Raw genomic sequence first — 20,361 nt, 5'->3', positions numbered from 1 at the left:
CCTTAATAAATAAACACCCACTATGCTAATCTTCTGGGCTAGCAGAGATATGCCCCAGGGGTTTCATTCTTCTAATCTTTGGGAGTGGCTCAGCTGTTTTACAAGAATGAAAATGAGGATTCTAGTTGACCTTGCCCTTGGATTATCAACTTCTATTCAGTAAATTTCAATGCTCGACTTCCCTCACTATCTACCTAACAATGCCAGAGGCAATTAGTCTGAATGTGTAACATTCCCTATGGAATTCCAAGCCAGGGTTCAGCTAAGATGTTGGAACATTGATGAAGGTCAGAGAGCAACATCTAATCTTCTTTAGCTATTAGTAAATCATATCTTGGTGGCACCTAGCTCGAGACCTTCCATTGACTAACGCAAGGGCAAATCTGGGCCACCTCCGAGAGAGGAAACGCCAATGAATGAATTCCAGGAGGCTATCTCTTTTGAAGCTGTATGCCTCAGATCCGAGGTCAATCCTTCAAGCATGACATGCAGATTTCACTGGAGTGGGTGTGGCACCCATACTACATATTTTTTTTTCATATAAATGTATTGTGGAACACAGTATTTTTTTATAGCCATTCACAAGAAGAAAATTAAAACATAATCACTTTGTAATTTTATACTGCTTGAAAGATTTTGGGGGAATATACAAGCTATGGGAGAAAAAATAAACTTGTTCCTCCCACAAACTGTGTTTATATATGTATATGTGCAGATATGTTTTTATGTATGTGTATATATCTATAAATGTGTATGTGTGAAATACTTAGAGGTCTCCTTGCTGGAGCTTTGCTCCAATCATTTAATGTGTGAATGTGCATATGTCTGTCTTTCTGCATGTATGTATGTATGTATTTATATGTATGAAGTTATTGGAGTCTATCTTTTGGATCAAGTATTCTCTCTCTCTCTCTCTCTCTCTCTCTCTCTCGGGTGTGTATGTGGGTATGTATGTGTGTGGGGGAAGGTATGTGTATGTGAATTTTGAATTTTCTCTCTTATCTTTCTTGCTGACCCCTAAGAGTTCAGAGTTTTTCATTAGCCACAGAGGAATGCCACCAACCCTAATGAATCAAACTTTGTTCCCTCAGAGAAAACTCTGCTGAGTAATTTCTCCAACTGCTGGCTGCCATCGGTGGCAGCTCTCATTGGTCGCTATTTGGACTGAACCCCATCAACCCTTCTTAAAACTGACCCAATTCAGTTGCTCTTAGCTCTGACACCACCACTGATTCCATACCTCTCTGCGTGCTTCAATTTACTCTGCCCCTTATGGATGTCAAAGCTGATTTTTGGCATCTATGACATTTTTTAGTTTTACAGAACATCACATCAATGGATCTTCATAAGAACATTCAAACTGTTGGTTTTGTGGGATTGGTAGTTTATTTCTCTTGTAATAATTAAACTGCAAAATTTGGAGCTTAAACAGAAAGGAAGAAGATATAGAGGAATTTTAATCCAGCAGTGAGTTTACTTTGGCAAAGGAAAACATCCAAAGGCTTAGGCCTGTGTGATGCTGCTGGAATACTGACACATACTTAGTACACACCTTTAATTGCCTCTGGCTGACATATATACATGCCCTTAGAACACACCTTTAATTACTCTAGCTGGATTACACCTTGCCATTACAAACAATGATACCTAATTGAGGTGCAGACAAATTGATAAATCAGAGAAAGATTTAATAGAATGAGTTAGAGATAGGATACACCTAATTCCCACAAGAACAAATAAAGAGAGGCAACTTAATAGCAGTACCAAGTGAGAAACGGAGTTGCTTTCAAGTGAATTCAGTACAGTATAGTTGAATGCACTTGAAATCAGTCCATGCAGTCAGTGCAGTTGGTATAGTTCAGGTTGTGAGGTTCAAAGGTATGTTGTTGTTTTTTTTTTCTTGTTGTTGTTGTTTTGTTTTTTAAAGCAGAGAGAGCAATTTAGTCAGTAGCTGAATGAAGCCCAATAGAATCAGTAATATTGGAGAGGAGTTTGAGGAAGAACATCTAAGTTGAACAAGCCATCCCGAGGTTCCAAAAGAGCTAGTTTATTCAAAGTGAGTTTATTCAACAGTAAGTCTTGTAGACTCAAACTTTCTAGGCCTAGATTAACAGAGAGAAGCTAGAATTTGAAGCCTTAAAGTTCTGGGCTTTCAGAAGACTAAACTGCACAGAGGATAGAAGCTTCTAGTACTAGGCATAAGGATAGTTACATAGAAACTCTCTTGGTTCGGCCAGTATCATGTGTTCTTAAAGCTTGGCTATGGTTCTCATCTTATCTCTCCATCTGAGGGAAACAAAGATAATCTAAAAACAAAGTAAATTTTGGGAACAGAAATTCTATCACTGCTTACTTGTAATTGCTACTTTTGGGGGCATATACAAATTTTGGAGAATTGTGGAAGTTTTGAGATTTCATTGAGGTGATGTTGAAATGGAGGTATACATTTGTCAAAACCTATTAGTCAATATACATTAAAATCTAACCTGTAAATATGTGAACCTTTTTTGGAATAAAACTTACCTCAATGATGTTAACATTAAATAGTTTACAGGCAATGGAAAGATTGTTCATCTGGTAAGATCATTTGCTACACAGTGGAAAATGAGATCACCCAAAGTATATTGTTCTCTGACAAGTATACCATAACATAGGTACTTAATACCTACAGAAAAACATAAAGAAATGTGAATAAATGAATAAATATGGGTATAAGTCACTTCTTATATTAAAATTATTTAGAATACTAGATACTGAAAGGACAGGACTATGATATTTCTACCACATTTCAATGATCTAGCAATGTCTTACAAAATCCACTTTATAGCTATTATATTTGATAGAATTTTAGAAAGGAAAAATATGAACATAGAAGGCTTGTTGATAGATCACTGAAGCTGAAGAAAACAGAAAATAAATACTTAAGTCATTAGAATGCAAGTTTCCTTTGCTGAATTAATTGTAATGTTAAGAGTGGTCATGTTTCCTGTGTATTAAAACAGTGCTTAGGGAGCACTTTATTTCAGAACAATTCATGCATGACCAAAAATAAATGAACTTTACAGGAAAAGATCATGTTTAGTTTACAATGGTGACCTGTGACAAATGAATTTCATAAAACAGTTTCTCTCAGAATGAAGAGCACCTACAGCTTTTTCCTCCTCCTCTTCAACCTTTTAATGAGTAACTCCCTCAACAACTCTTTGCTTTCATTGTAGATAAAATTTATAAAAACATCATTCATTTTTTGAATTGAAAATAAGATACTACTGTAATTATAATACTGATTCTTCACTAGGAGTTATTCATTATCATTTCTTGCTAGTTAGGATGCTAGTTAGTTAATTTTCTCCTGACAGTACAAGGCTTATAAGTGCCTGCACTATTAGTAAATATCTTGTACTTAAGTCCTGACTTGAGGCATTGACTTTGGCATGGATGCCCTCTGTGCAGCTAATGAACCATATCATATAGACATGGGATGCTAGAGAATGAAAATTGAAGACATCACACAAGTTTGCAATGTTGGGGTAGATTTGGGTCAGGAGTATTTGACCTCAGCCATCTGGGTACAACTTATAAATATTTATATGGATTATTTTTAAATGCAAGCTTTGCCTTTGTGATGATAGTAGACATGCTTCCAACAGTAAAGGTAACCTGAAAGTGTTTGTTTTGCTTCCCTTAAGCATTGTCAGAAAATTTGCATTTAAGTTGCTTCTATGCAGTCTTGATCACTAGAACTACAGATTTTGAGTGATTGAAATTGAAAGTAGCTTTAATGATATTTGGGGCTGTGTGTGTGTGTGTGTGTGTGTGTGAGAGAGAGAGAGAGAGGGAGAGAGAGAGAGAAAGAGAGAGAGAGAGAGGCAGAGAGAGACAGAGAAAAAGAGAGAGAGACAGAGAGAAACAGAGGCAGAGAGAGAGACAGAGAGAGACAGAAACAGAGATATTTTAATGTTATACTCAACCTGAGAATAACTTACAATTTTTATGCAATTTGTGATTAATTTCATTATGAAACAGACTGACAATTAGATAACATCTGCAGTGCAGATCTATAACAAAATGAATAATTGTTATACCACATTTAAAATTTATGGTATAAGCAGGCACTGCATTCTCTTAATTCTTATTATGAGGGGCATTTACGTTTATGGCTACCACCCACTTTTAAGTTTCACTGAATCTGAGCAAAGTGACACTTGAGAAGGGGTGTTTCTTCTGTATGATTGTTAGTATCTGCTCAAAAACCTTGTATCCCATCAATTCTGAAGAAAACTGTCACTTTGCAAAATTAGACTATTAATTTTCACAAGGCATGGCTTTCAAGTCTTGTGGTGCTTTCTCCATATAATCGTTGAGAGAAAGTTCATGAATACTTAATGATAAAGAGGAATTTGCATCATGTAAATACTTCCAGCCTCCTGTTCTGTATGCAGTGACTGCAATACCATCTGGCAAAGGTTTCAGTTGACTGAAGCTGAAGCAATAAATTAATACAGTAAAAGATGCTACCAACACTTTTGAACCAATTAAAATGCTTGAAGCAGTCTCAATGCATGTTAAAATGCTATGTCTGACAACAGCCTTCCAAGAAAGCAATATAATGAGCCCGCCATGGGTGAAGGGAAGTTTGCAGAAGTCAAGGGTGCTCTTCCTAGTAGGCATTTATAACAAAGACACGCAATTAAAAAATAAACAGCAACTAATGCCCACAGCCCTCATTGTTACAGCTCCACCTCCTTATGTAAAGGGAAATTTTACTGGTTGCTCTTTCTGAATTCACAAACACATTTTTTTTTCAAATGCCTGAATTTAGAATTACCTGCCTTTTTGAGAAATCCTAAAAGAATATATCAAGTTTGTTAATTTCTAAAATTAATAGAAATCATTAGTGAACTAAGACATATTGTGGTCACAAAACCACTTTTAAAAGGTTATTATTAACTCTAGTTTAGTTACTGCTATTTCATTCTCATTATCAGAAACTTTTACTTATAAGCAGGAGGGAAGTAAAGTTAACAAAATCTTTTAATATATAGATAATTCCAAAAAGCGTCTTAAGTTATTCATTTACATCCAACCTGATTCACAAAATAAAGTAAAATAAGTTATTTGGGTATAATTCACTTTCTAAATACAGATTTACCACATTAGTGTGTCTTTATAATAAATTAGGCAATTACAAACAATATATTTCTCATCCTAAAATATACAAAATATTTTACTAGATGAAATAGGATTATATATGCATCTCATATTGCTTTCTAAACAGAAAATGCCAGTGTCTGATATTAATGAAAAAAGACATCAATAATTTTAAAGTAACATAAAATATAATTGTGTATGTTAACATTTAATATTTTTAATTAAAATACATAATTTTATCATTTTTCCATTGTCTTTTTCTTTCTAGTCCCAGTCATAATTCCCCTTATTCCCTGTGAAATGTGTGAACTTTTGGGGACAAATCACTGGAATTTGATCACAAGCTGTGGAACTCATTCACTGAAAAGACTCATTCTCCTTCTGCTATCAGGCATAGTCCATAGTCTAGGAGTGGGGACCTGTAAGACTCTACTTCCACGTTAACATGTATATTGGTGTTTTCACTGTTTAAGTCTAGGTGAAAGTAGGCTTTCCTTGTGATTTCTAGGATGCACAGCCTCACAGACTGTCTAGTCCTCTCGTTATTAGACTTTTTCTACCCTCTTTTCTGCTCTGTTCGAAAGCCTTAAACAGAGCACCTGTGTTACCAAATGCTAAACAAGAAAAGAATAAAAAGTGTCAAATTACTTTTTCCATTTATATCTTAATTAATTCAATTAAAGTTTCAATTCTATTTGTTTGTTTGTTTATAGAACATGGCACCACTATTGAGCCTACAGATTATGGCTAAAGCTGTTCTAGGGGGGAGCCCCCTAATACTATTCTTCCTAAAGCACATTCTCTTAAGCTAACCTCTAATGACTTATTACACTCATACAGTAAAAGAACTCTCCTATTTAATCAGAGAAAATTCAATTTGCAGTAAATTGTGATCAGCATGGACATCCACAATTCTCCAAGGTGCAGAAAATAAGATACTGTAGAATGTTCAGATGGAAAAGAATGTATATACTATACAATTCCTCCTACTCCAAAGGCTCATGAATTGTGGGAATTGGAGTACAATGACTATATTAACCAGAGGTAGTAGATAACTACAAGAAAACATTGTAATTTTGACAGATATGCACATACAAAATTAAAGCTGTTGTTATAGCATGTACCTGCACAAGCTCAAGCTAGACCAAATGCCACCAGGAGGAGAGATCTGGGCAAGAAATGTCTGCTTAACTGAGGACACAATCAAGAAAGTTTACAGCACAAATTGACATTCATTAAGATTAAAGTGAACCAAACCAACCAATGAATTAATTAATCAGCAAATTTGGTGAAAAGAAAATGCATAGTGAAATGGTTGTAGTTGCAGGAGGGAGGAAAAATATGAGCAAAATATATAGAAACTTCTCATTATAACATATTCTAGCTATATATATACAAATGCACATGCATATGTAATATCAGTTACAGAAAAGATGTCAATAACTTGCAAGAGCACAGTGGATAAATGGGAGGATTTAGAGGAAGGCAAGAGAAGGAAAATGATGTAATTATCAAAAACCTAAGAAGTTATTTTAAATATATAAAGTAGTCTTCTACTAGGAAAAGGTCCATCAATGCAATCACCAACTTTGAGTTCTCCTATGATCCATTTCAATTTTATTCATAACACTTACAAATAATTCTCTTATTTATTTTACTTATTTTTTTATTCAGAATGTACTTCTTATAGAAATTCTTAATTGTAATTCTATGAAATGGATGTGGAAACCATGAGATGTACACAGATAATATTATCTTTTTATGGATGTTCCTCATTATTAATTTGCAATTCAGAAATGCTTTAAAGACAGATCTTAGTAGTAAATCTTAAACTATAGCAAGGCTATGATGCATATTTTAGGCTCATTAAATAAGAATTGAATAGATTATTATGATGGACATTTCCAAATACATTCCACTTGTGTGAACATTATTATAGTAGTCTTTACCAAATTTATAATGCATCAATGACTTAGTATTCAATGGAAAAGATCTCAATTTAATATAAACATTTTTGGAATTCAAAATATATGGTTAAACATATCTTTCATAAAGGATAGAGGGTATTTTTTAATTGTTTCTAAAAGTCATTTATGCACTCAAACACTTTTTACTTTAGATTTGGAGCTATACTAATAAGTACTTTCAATTGAAGCCTGATACATAACTCTGTATCTCATATGTTGCATTTTAAAATTATGCCAAGGTAAGAATAAAAATACTAATGTTCCTTTTAGCAATTTAACATTCCAGATGTTAATGATGATGAAGTTCATATCTTCACAAATGCATCATCATGAAATTGTCATTCTTTTGTGGTGAGTCCACAATCGCAATTATAATGATTTGTGTCAGCCAAATCATGTGTATGTATACAGTATAATCAAATGGAAATGATAGAATCAATGGGGGAAATATGTAAAATATATCTCATATAAAAATATTAATGTTAAATACAGAGAGCTAGAGTGTAAGAACAGTTTTCCTTCCATCTGGCTTCTTTGCATTGGTCAGTGTAAATCACATAGTAAACTCCATATTATTGTGGGAACAAACCTCACAAACTCATAGTTTGACAGGAACTATTAATATAATTATATCTTATGATATATCTCTCTTTTTATGATTATGAATCATAGTTGTCAAAACACCAATGAAATGAAAGACATTATCTCCTGGTTGTTGCTATTCAATTATAGATAAGTTAGAAAATATATTCACATCTCAAACCACTTTCCAATCCAAATTATTTGTTTCCTTCCAGATATATAGTTGTTTGTCAGGATGGCAGGATCACAATCTAAGGAATCATTCTGTGATAATCACACTGTGTTTATACAAATCCAGGCAGTGAATCCTATTGTACCCCATGCAGTGGTATAACCTCACTCACAACTCTTCCCTACGAGGTTCTTAATAACTGTGACATGGTTGAATAACATCTGGTCATACGTACAATTCCATTAAAAATATACAAACAATAATGGTGATAGAGATGTAGACAAATTACAATGAATAATCTAGACGATCTTTGATCTGTATTCCAGGGGAATGTTAGCCCCATATTTAATGTTTTCAACCTGGATTTTAAAGCAATCTGTATGTCACAAAGCTTGCTAGGTACTCTGCTCTCTCTTACTGAGGAATTTCAAGATAAATAGCTCATTTGAAGGAATTCAAAGGTATCTTTGACATAATATTGTGGCATTTTAAAATTATCAAGGGAATATAATTTATTAAGTCTTCATGAATACACAGAATGTAGGTTCAACTTCAAGGGACTTCTTGAGATTTTTATCACATTCTTTTGATGTATCAGCAGCCTTTGATAATGTCTTTGGGTATTAAGAACAAAACACTTCTACATCTGAAATGGCAAGTAAAACAAGTAGAACCATCCACAAATAATCAGCATTGAAATATTATAGCAATATTTCTGTAGTTTGATGATAGGTGGGTGAACACAGAGAAACACATGGAAGTAGGCTTAAGGATCGCTTAGATTTTTATCAATTGTAACATTTCTGACCATGTTAGAATTAAACCTATTTAAATACAATTAGAATTGTTTAGGGAAGATTTGTCTGTGGCAGATGAATTGAGAAGATAAGGTGGCTGTGCTAAAGAAAGAATTCGAGGAAAAACAGAAGAAAAGAATGTTATCAGGGTGTGCATTAAGGAGCTCAAAAATTTAGTAAGCACCAATCACAGTGAGGTATGATAGATACTCACTGACATAAGATGCCAAAAAAAGCAGCTGTTGAAGATAATTCTGTATCTGAGCCAGATGTAGTCCATTATAAAGGTGAGGGCTTCTGCAGTCTATGCTGCAAACTGGTGACCCAAGGGTAGTTCTGACCAGCCCAAATTCCCATTTGTCTAAACTTACCAACTCTTTACATATGTCTCCACTTTTCTGGCCTCTCATTCTCCTTTACACAGGACAGAAGCACCCATCTTACATGATTATGTAACAGCTTCTATGAATGGTTGAAGATAAATTCCTGTATTGAATTACATGAAGATAAAGGACACAGATAAGTATAATATATAAACATCAATATATAGATATTTTTATTTGATCAAATGTGGAGTGGTATCATAGTGTGAACATAAATTGGTTAACAAATTAAAAAATAATTAAATTGATGATCATTGAATACCTATTTTTGCTGTTTTCTTTCTCTCCACCCTCTCTCTCTCTCTCTTTCTTTCTCTCTCTCTCTCATCCCCCCTCTCTTTCTATCTCTCAACTCTCTCTTTCTTCACTCCCCTTTCTCTGAGGTAGAGTAGTATTACACCAGCTGGCTTGGTTCTTGATCTGTAGACCAGGCTGGTCTTGAACTCATAAAGACCCTTTGACTCTACTTTTACCTCCTGAGTGATGAGATTAAATGAAAGTGCTACTACATGTCATATTTAAGACAAACCAAAGTAAATTCATTTACCTGGGAAATATAAATATGAGACAGGGGTTATGGATCCCAGATACAAGGCTCTCCTATGATAATATACAAATATCTGATTCCTAAAACTGAGTGAGTTAAAAACCAATTAGATCTTACAACATAAAGTATTAACAACATAACAGTTCTTCTTAGAATAAAATTTCATACAATATGAGATAGAAAAAAATGCTATCTGTTTGGAAGCAGAAGCAATGAAGTGGTCATGGTTGTCACCTTAGGATATAATTGAGGAGTAGCTCTGAAAAACAGAACACAACAAAATGTTAGTAAAGCCAGATTAAGAAGGAAAAACAGAGCATTTTTAGAGACATGAAAAATCAGAATTGTAGCCTCTCAAAGGCCAAAACAATTTAGAAATCTGTAAAGGATGTCATAAGCAGGATAGTATCTCCTCATGGAGACATAACTGCATGGATGTCTTCATGTCACTGTCCTCCAGGTTTTTATTATTGATGTTAGGACAAAGAGTGCACATCCTTAGTGTACAAAATCATGTACAATACTGAGCAGCAACAATGAGCAGCAACCGGTCACATTTCATATATCACCCATTTCTATTTTTTGTCCTTGATAAATGACAATTAGGCTAGAGCTAATATTTCTGTGTCATTGTGTAGTTTTGTGTGAACATACTTCTGGGAATTAAAATGCAATGTCAATGACCCACATATGCTCAGAAATATCTCTATGGTATCTGCTTGCTTTCTATTACATTTTTTTTCTCCATTCCGTATGCTTGGATGTGAACTCCACATTGTGGGAGCTGAGTCACATTTGTACCCAAACACAGGTGTCTCTGAGGTGGAAGACTAACAGGATGAAAACAGTCAAAGTTCCTTGTGACGAGACATAAAGAACCTTCTACCTTGACTATCAACTATTGTAGACTGCATTGTAGGAGGCTGCAAGTCTGTCCTCTCTGACCCACTTCATAGAAGGATATTTGTGAAACTGTAAAGTAGCTTTGCACATAGTGAGCCATATAAACATTAGTTGAATATGACCCTGAGTACTTTGTGAACAAAAGTTTTCTTAAATGTTTAAAATCAATAAATGTATGCCTACATATTAAGTGGCATCTAGTAAAATTTGGTGTGCTTCATTGTTGTCTTCAAGTACTAGGAATGAAAAATAAGCCAAAGACCCACATCAAAACCTTGTTGGACAGTTAATATGGCTCATTGACTTATACAATCCCTTATATAAAAATAAAACACATTTTCAAATGAGAAGATGGAAGAAGTTTGAAAGCCATGGGAGAAGAGTTAAAGGTGGTAGGGAATTAAATATTATGTGGTTAAATAGAAAGACTCTGAACAAGGTCAGTGTTATTCTCAAGTGCATAAGCAATGTAACTTCTTACAAAGCAGGACATTTAATATTTGAGAAAATAGTATGTTCCAAGGATATCTAAACTTCACTATGATACATTATTGTTTTTTTTCAAAATAAAGAAGCAATAGAATTATACCTCAGAGAAAGAAAATAATTCTGAATTTAGGAAAAAAATGCTGTGTTAAAAGTAAAAATACCTATCAGATCTTTTTACTTATACTATCCCTAAGTATATTGTTCATTTATATAGCAATTTTGAATTAGTAATGTCCTAATTGGAGTGGGTACATTAGTACTTAATTTAACTACAAAATAAAATATATATGTTTAGATGAATATAGTTGAATTAATGTGGTCAAGTATATGGGTTAAGTTAACAATGTACATCCTGTGAGGACTACAACCTTGACTGAAACTAACTTTCTATTGGCTTCCAACAATGCCAATTAACCCTCAAATGATGTGATATTTTTCACCTCCTCTGCTATATGTTTTTGAGTTCCACTGGATTGGTTTTGTGCAAATCTTGGGCATGCAGTCATCACCACTGTGAGTTCATGTGTTCAAAGCCCCACCCTCAATGGGTTTACAAACAATAAAAAAGACAAAAATAAAAACTAAAACAGTAACATGCAGTAGGAAAGAAAGTGGGGAAAGCAATAGGGAAAGAGTTGGAGTCCAGTGGATGGGATGGATTTGATAAACGCATTATATGTATGTGTAAAATCTTAATCATTAAAAATATAAATGAAAACCCTCTTTAATGTTTCACTCTATATGAAAAAGAAGAATTTTAACACTATCTAGAAGTTACTTAAAGCAGTTATACCATCACTGAGTATCACTACTCTTGGGGCAATTTGAAGAGAAACATATGTTAGGGCTTAGCTTTCTGAGTAAACATTGCTAAGTGGCTTCATAAGACAAGCAGCAGAGGATAAACAGTCAATAATTTGAAAAAGCTTCTCTCCCCCATTGTTCTCCTCTCTCCCCACAAACAACACAGCAAAGGAAACACTCTCTTCTTGCCTCCACCGTGTGCCACTCCCAATCTTATTTGATATAGTTTCCTTAGTTAGTGTTTGTTAAACTATATGCAAACAGGCAGGACACACATATGGAAATTGTCAGTCATTATGCAGGTCTTTTGGGGCTACAGCTTTAAACCCAGCATTTGAGGTGGGGCAGAGTATCAGAATTCTCTTCAAAGTCAGCTATGTGTTTAGAGTAAGGTCATAACAAGCCGAGGGTACTTAAGACTGAAGAAGTAGTATCAGGACCACTAAGAGCAAGTTCTCAGCAAGAAGAACAGTTATTTTCCAGAGAAGACAGAGAACATAGAATGACAGCAGATAGAAAATAGTGGAGAAGTGAAAGGGAAGCAGGGTGAAGGGACAGGGATATTTGCCTCAGCGGACAAAGGACTGACTTTGGGTTGAAAGCATACAGACAGAAAGGCACATAAGAAACAGGAGCCTGATATAGCTGTCTCCTGAGAGGTTCTGACAGTGCCCGACTAATACAGAAGTAGAGGCTCACAGCCCATCCATTGGACTGAGTACAGGGTCCCCAGTGAAGGAGCTAGAGAAAGGACCGAAGGAGCTGGAGGGTTTGCAGCCCCTTAGGACGAACAACAATATGAACTAACTAGTACCCTCAAAGCTCCCAGGGACTAAACTCCAACCAAAGAGTACAAATGGGGGGACTCATGGCTCCAGCTGCATATGTATAGCAGAGGATGGCCTAGTCTGTCATCAATGGGAGGAGAGGCCCTTGGTCCTGCGAAGGTTTATGCCCCAATGCCAGGGCCAGTAAGCAGGAAAGGGTGGGTTGGTGAGCAGGAGGATAGGGGGAACAGGGTTTTATTTTATTTTATTTTAATTTATTTTAATTTATTTATTTTTTTCCTGAGGGGAAACCGGGAAAGGAGATATCATTTGACATGTAAATAAAGAAAATATCTAATTAAAAAACAACAACAAACAAAAACCCAACAACAACAAAAAAGAAAATGGAAGTATATAAAAGTATAAAGATGAAATCCCATATTACTAAGAGGTGCTTAATTTTAATTGGGCATGTAAATGAGATGAGCCACATGGCATGGGGCTTTTGATTGCTAGATTTCAATACTTTAATAGCTGGACCTTTGGTAGACAGCCTCAGGAGGAGAAAGTGACAGAATAAGGGATTAGACATTGGTGACTGGCTTTAGGAATACAATCTAATAGCTTTTAACAAGGTAGAGGGGATGGATAGAAGAGTAAGAGTAAGAGTAGTCTTGCCAGAGCTCGCCACTCTTGAGCTGGCTAGAGTCCTTTCAGATTTTCTGTCTGAAAAGTAAAACTAAGGCAATGAGGTAAGACCAGGTTTCTCTCTAACACTCAACACTCAACAGAAGTGATCTTGCATGGAGGGACAGTTTTTACCAACTGTAGCACAAAAATATAGATGGCACTCACTTCCTATTATTTTGATTACTATTTTTCAGTTTTATGATGGTGGAAAAATGTACATACAACCATTATCTTCCCCCTTTCAGTGCAATATTTAACACATTCTATAAAGTACCCAACACTATAACATAAAATAGATCCATATTCGGTAATTTAACCTCCTTGAAGGCTGCTGTACGTACACTCTGTGCATTTCAGCTGTGATGCTTGAGGTAAGAGTATAAAAAAGCATTTTTATTAATATTTTCAATCTGTAGTGGTCATTATTTAAAACAACACAACATAAGGTCAATTAGCATCTGGACCACACTCAATAGCACTAAAAAGAAATAAAAAATAAAATAAAAACATTCCCCCTTTGTAATTGTATCCAGATCATGAAAAGGTCATATAAGGTGTTAACATGTTAACACCAGAATCCTACAGCTTTGGAAAGGCAGAAGCTTTGTCAAAAGGCTGAGAAACAACAACAAAAATAAAACCTAATAATGAACCTGGGAGAGTGCACAGTATGGATGTTGTCTGATGCTTAAGTGTGAGAATCTAATTGCAGATTCCAAGACCTCATGCAAAGCATTGCCTAGAGTCCTATGAACCTAGAACTCCCACAGAGAGGAGGTAATGACAGAACACTCCCAGGATCCTTGTGGGACACCTCGTCTGGTATAAGAATGGAAAACAGCTTATCCTTCCTGAAAAGCCATCGGGATGATGAAGGACAACCATTAGCAGTCCTCTGACTTCAAGTCAAGTGTCACAGCATGAACATATGCACATACATACAAACATCTACACTTACACAAAGCATTCATGTATCATTTAGATGTATAATGATTTTTCAAGGGAGGGTTTATTCATCTATGTTTACTTTAGGTTAAAATTATATTGCTGGGGAACTTACAACACATTGTATAATGGCCAAAGGTAAATATAATTCACTGAATGAGGTTTCACATATCTGATATATTTCCTCTACTAAGGACCCAAGGCTGGAACAAGTGCTTTCTCAACTATCAAACTAGCATGAAATAGGAAACTCCTTTCACAATATGTTCACTAGTTTCTTCACCCAAATCACTTTTGTTGGTATTTTGTTGAATATACACTGGTATAGTCATAGGCACATACAAAGACACCCAAACACTCACTCACACACACATACATACACACAGACACACATGCCTAGGAGACCAAGGGACAAGGCATATCCCTTTCTTGACATGCATTTTAGGCAGTGTTTTGCACACACTAGTTTACTTTAACTTGGTGTTTCTTTCAGATTAACCATGTTTTTTATCTGGAGACTCAGCAAAGTGTTACTCCCATTGAAGTTGCAAACAGGAGTTGTCCCTATTTGAAGGCAGTTCCTATCCCCTTCCCAGTGGGTCATACCGAACTCTATCCTAGTAGTTCTCATGAAAGGTTGTTTTTGTATTTTGTTTTTACCCTCCTTTATTGACTTGTAACAAGCTTGCTTTTCTCCTCATAGCACAGATGTGCCATAGCTCTGTGTTCCCAACAAGTGCTTATGGAATTATTTCATCATGTACTTATTGGTACACATTCAGCTAATTTCTATTAATTAAGTCATTTTTGGCTATCGATTTATGTGCAGTTATAGTATTGCTCTCATGTATGTGGCCACATTTCTTTTTTCAAATTAAATATTGCATTGAAGTATTACCTTCTATTTCTATCCTTTGGGTACTATATCAAAATGGATTAAGAAGTCTTTCACATCATGAACCCCAGCACATTCTTTTCTTGGACCTTCCAGGTTGACACCCCACACTTGGAACCTTTGCCAACCAAACTCCCAAAACAGGAGAAAAACCAAGTACAATGTGTGTTACCCACTTCCTCAATGGATCAAACCCCCAGTGGCCAGCCACATAAAGAAAACTGAGTCCTTCCCCAAAGGCTACCTGCACTATGCAGGGGTTTTATTGTATCATCATTGTCTTAGTCAGGGTTTCTATTCCTGCACAAACATCATGACCAAGAAGCATGTTGGGGAGGAAAGGGTTTATTGAGCTTAATTCCACATTGCTGTTATCACCAAAGGAAGTCAGGACTGAAACTCAAGCAGGTCAGGAAGCAGGAGCTGACGCAGAGGCCGTGGAGAGATGTTTCTTACTGGCTTGCTTCCCTTGGCTTGCTCAGCCTGTTCTCTTATAGAACCCAAGACTTCCAGCCCAGAGATGGCACCACCCACAAGAGGCCCTACCCCTGTGATCACTAATTGAGAAAATGCCCCACAGCTGGATCTCAAGGAGGCACTTCCTCAACTGAAGCTCGCTTCTCTGTGATAACTCCAGCCTGTGTCAAGCTGACACACAAAACTAGCCAGTACAATCATGTAAGCAAATAACCTTTCTTATAATGTGAATACTGTCAATGATCTCAGGCCTATCCCAAGAAGCTTATTTTATCTTGTGAACTTCACTCACATTCATTCTTGTCTGAATAAAGATATAAACTTAGGCATTCAAGTATGCCCTTTTGAAGGGGGGATGCAATTTAGACAATTTTGAATAACATGTATTTCAAACATAAGAAAAGATAGGTTCAGGAACATGAATGTAGCTCAGTGATAAATTGCTTCATTAGCATGGAGAAGGTCCTTTGCCAACACTCCAAAAAGGGAAAAAAATTAATTAAACAAAATCAGGAATCAGGATTCAGTATGTATAGGTAAAGGTATTGTGCAACCTCTCCAGCTTAGGAGTTAGTAATTCTGCAGACTAGAGACATCTATATCTATATTAGTCCTCCGACAAATCTCAAAATGTCTCCTTACTTAATAGTCAAAATAGTGAAGCAGAAAGGAGTCCAGTCTTCTCAGATTCCCTCTCACTAAAACTGAATGACCCACCGAATTTTGAAGTATGTGAGAATTCATTTTGAATATGTGCCTCTCTGATATTTTTCATACTATAAAATAATGAAGTTCCAATTTTTCAAGTTCATGAGACCATCTTTTAAAGTAGGAATATAAGTCTTTCCACTGCTTTGCCTTCAACGTTTTGCTATCAGGACTCTGTTAAAAATGCAAAATGAATTTTTAACAGAGCATTGACACTTGCATTGTGAATGTGCCTCCAGGCATGTAATTAGCTGAGAAGTTTAATCTTTTATATTCCAAAGTTTGATCAGAATGCATAAAGCTCAGTAAAGCTATAAAGTATTGACCAGCATCCTTGATAAAAAGAGAGTTCGTAGCAGCAATTTTGGTAAATGCAGATTCTACTTACTTCTCAAAAATATATTAAATATAAAAATGATTTTTAATTTTTAAATAACAAACAGGAGCACAGCGTCTTCTGTATTTCCTAACTTGTATTTCTGTGAGATGTGATTTGTTTAAGAAATTGAAAGGAGTCACATATAGAGAGCACATAAATTGATCCTTTCCTTTATGAAGGATTTATCTTTGACAAATTTTATAACTTGTGGCTGGGGAAGTATCACTTGGACAAATATAGAAAATCAAATTATTATGTAATCTTTAAGTAACTTAATATGTGTCATGTGAATTTATGTTCAGTAAATACTGAAAAACATTTCTATAGCATGAAATCTTGTATTTCAACAGGGTAGGTTGTGTGACAGACTAGATGAAGGCAAGTCCTGCATGGGGATATTGGGATTGTGAGAGCAAACTGAGAAAAGGACATGAAAAGACACCTTGCTTATGAATTTGATTCTTGGTATGACAGGAATTAGAGGTCCCACAACTATATGGAAGCAATTTTATCTCATTTGGAGAGACTGTGCATGGCTACGTCCGAATTGCTCAAAATCTGTCTCTTTTATTTTATATTGTGTCACTGTTCAAATAAATAATGAGTTGTAAATAAATCTTATAGCAATAAGATTAAGCATGTCCCATAATGGGAAAGCAGAGAGGGGTTTTGTTGTTGTTGTTGTTATTGTTGTTGCTGCTGCTGTCAATCTGTGTAACATACTAAAATGTGTTATAATTTGGGGACACTTGATTCTCAAAGGAATGTTTCAGTGTAAGTATTATCATGCCTGCTCTTCATCTTGCACATCACCTGTTCTATAATTCTGGACATAATATTTGACTTGTTTTGCCTTGGTGTTGTATAAGTGTTTATCCCTATTTTATGTCACTCAGATTAACACGGATGCACTGCTTCAAACCTATCACAAATTCATGTTATATAGGTATGTTTTCTAGGGCAAAATAAGACTATTAAGAAAAGGCAAATTGGTACATTTCATAGACTTAGCATGAACACTTCAAAGAAGCAGAGAAAATTATGGTCTTCCCATGAAATACTAACAAATGTCTTACCCTGTAAGCCCCTAAATCTAGTAGAGTTAGGAAAAACAAAATAACAAAATTATAGAGCATTTACAAATATCAATTGTCCATAACTAATTAAATTATTTTGATGTCAATAAGATTTGTCCTTATTTTCTTTTATTCAAACAAAAAAGTTGAAGCAGAAAATTCTTATAATTATTCCTAACAATTTCTTTTTTAAAAAAAATCAGATCTTCTCTTGTACGTTATTTATTTGAATTTCTTTTCATGAGTGGGCCATAGATTTTCATACATCTTAGAGACCAGACATGGGACTTATGTTTGTATGATGAGAATTAATTTCCTTCAAGAAGTAAATGTCTTGCTTTATGATATAATGTAATAAAAATACAGCAAACCAGTAGCCAACATCAAACAAAGTGGTGAGAAACTTGAAGCAATCCCACTAAAATTAGGGACTAGAATAGGCTGCCCACTTTCCCCCACCTGCCAAATATAGTACTCAAAATCCTAGCTAGAGCAATTAGAAAACACAAGAAGGTCAATGGGATACAAACTGGAAAGGAATATGTTAAAATATCACTATTTGCAGATGATATGATAGTATAGTTAAGTGACCCAAAAAATTCTACCAGAGAACTCCTAAACCTGATAAATAACTCCAGCAAAATGATTGGATATAAAATTAACTCAAACAAATCAGTGGCCTTCCTCTACTCAAAGGATGAAAAGGATGAGAAGTAATTAGGGAAACAACACCTTTCACAATAGTCATAAATAATATAAAATATCTTGGTGTAACCCTAACTAAGCAAGTGATCTGTATAACAAGAACTTCATGTCTTTGAAGAAACTGAAGAAGATCTCAGAAGATGGAAAGAACTCCCATGCTGACGGATTGATAGGATTAATATAGTAAAAGTGTCTGTGTTGCTGAATGCTATCTATAGGTTCAATGCAATTCCCATCAAAATTCCCACTCAATTCTTCATAGAGTTAGAAAGCACAATTTCCAAATTTATCTGGAATCTCCAAAAACCCAGGATAGTGAAAACTACTCTCAACAATAAAAGAACTTCTGGGAAAATCACCATCCCTGACTTCAAGCTGTACTACAGATCAATTGTGATAAAAACTGCATGATATTGGCACAGTGACAGGCAGTGGGATATATTCAACTTCTTAATTGATATTTCCAAGGACCTTACCCAAGACATACTAGTACTTAATTTATGAACTATTATATTTAATGGTGGATAAAATTTTAATTGATTGTAACATAGTTTGCCTTTATATTTTCACTTGAAATAATTAGAAACATAGTGCTCAATTGCTTGGCTATATCTACAGATTCCTTTTTGTTCTCACAAAGACTGGTCACAAAGAGGATGATTCCTTAGAAACGATATTGCCCAAAGTATGTCATCTACCTGCAGTTAGTGTTGTGTCTTTGAAATACCTTTTAGATGTGTTTAGACTAATTTGTACTAATTTTCTTTCCTTAAAATTTCTTTTTGCTTTTACAGGCAGTCAAAGGAAATTAAAAAATAATATCTTCTTAGTTAATACAGAACAAGTTTAAATTGTTCTTGGAGAAAAAATCAAATGGAGGGATAGATAGTGCTATGAGGAATCTGAAACCATGTCAGGAACCAATATATAGAAAGCAGTGAAAATAAAGTGTAGTGTTTAATCCACACTGTGAATATTTTCTTCAAATACCTCAAGACTAGAGTGTATTTCCTTCTGCTTGGGAGAACCTTTGAAATTGCTAAAACTCACAAATTTCTAAATTTACCTTCATGGATTTCTTGTACCAAATTTATAATGAAATATAACACTGACATTGTTTGTCTCTGTAAATAAAGCACTATAATTTATATAATTATTGTGGGCTAAAAATGGGGTCCTGCATCTACTCTGTGCTAGGGTTGCTGGACGAGGCAGGAGATAGGAAGTTTTGACTGCATACCCCCACGGAACTACAGGGTGAGTGTTGTGCTGTAAGAAGCCACAGGACCCTGCTCTGGGGGTGAGGAAGGCGCAGTCTGGGGTCCCCGCAGACCTGCCAGAGTTTGACTCAGACTCTCAGGTACCATAGAGCCTGCTGGGTACCGCAGAAGAACTGGTTCTGGGGCCCCTGGGCCACATGGAGTCCAGGTTCTCAGTCTTGAACACCACAGATGCCACAGGATGCGGCTGAAGAGCTGAGAACAGGGGAGGGCAGGGGTGGCATGGGCAGATTCTGGCCCCTGGCCCAAATAGAAAGGGGCAGGGAAGAGAGAGCTCCATATGATTACCACAGGGACAAGAGTCTTTGGCTTGTTCAGGGCAGCTGTCTTGGTGGCCAGCAGCTTTGCTAGGCTGGCTGCCATGGTTGGAATGCAGGGAGGGCTCCTGGCAAGAGGTTAGATGGGCAGCTAGTTAGGGGAAGACCTGCTCCATTGCTCAAACCTGGTGGGTCCCAATAAAGAGAGGCAGTCCATGGTTTTAAGGCTTTTATTGAAGAAAGGCGAAGAGAGAGAGAGAGTAGGGAAGCAGAGGTTGGCCATGGCCATGTGAAGAGATGAGGTAAGAGAGGGGGAGCAACAGTAAGAAAGTAGAAACAAGAGGGTAAGAGAGTAAGAGAGAGAGGAGGTGGCAAACAGCCCCTTTT

The sequence above is a fragment of the Mastomys coucha genome, unplaced genomic scaffold, assembly GCF_008632895.1.
Source record: "Mastomys coucha isolate ucsf_1 unplaced genomic scaffold, UCSF_Mcou_1 pScaffold17, whole genome shotgun sequence".
Classification (NCBI taxonomy): Eukaryota; Metazoa; Chordata; class Mammalia; order Rodentia; family Muridae; genus Mastomys; species Mastomys coucha.
Note: the sequence above shows the minus strand (reverse complement) of the source record.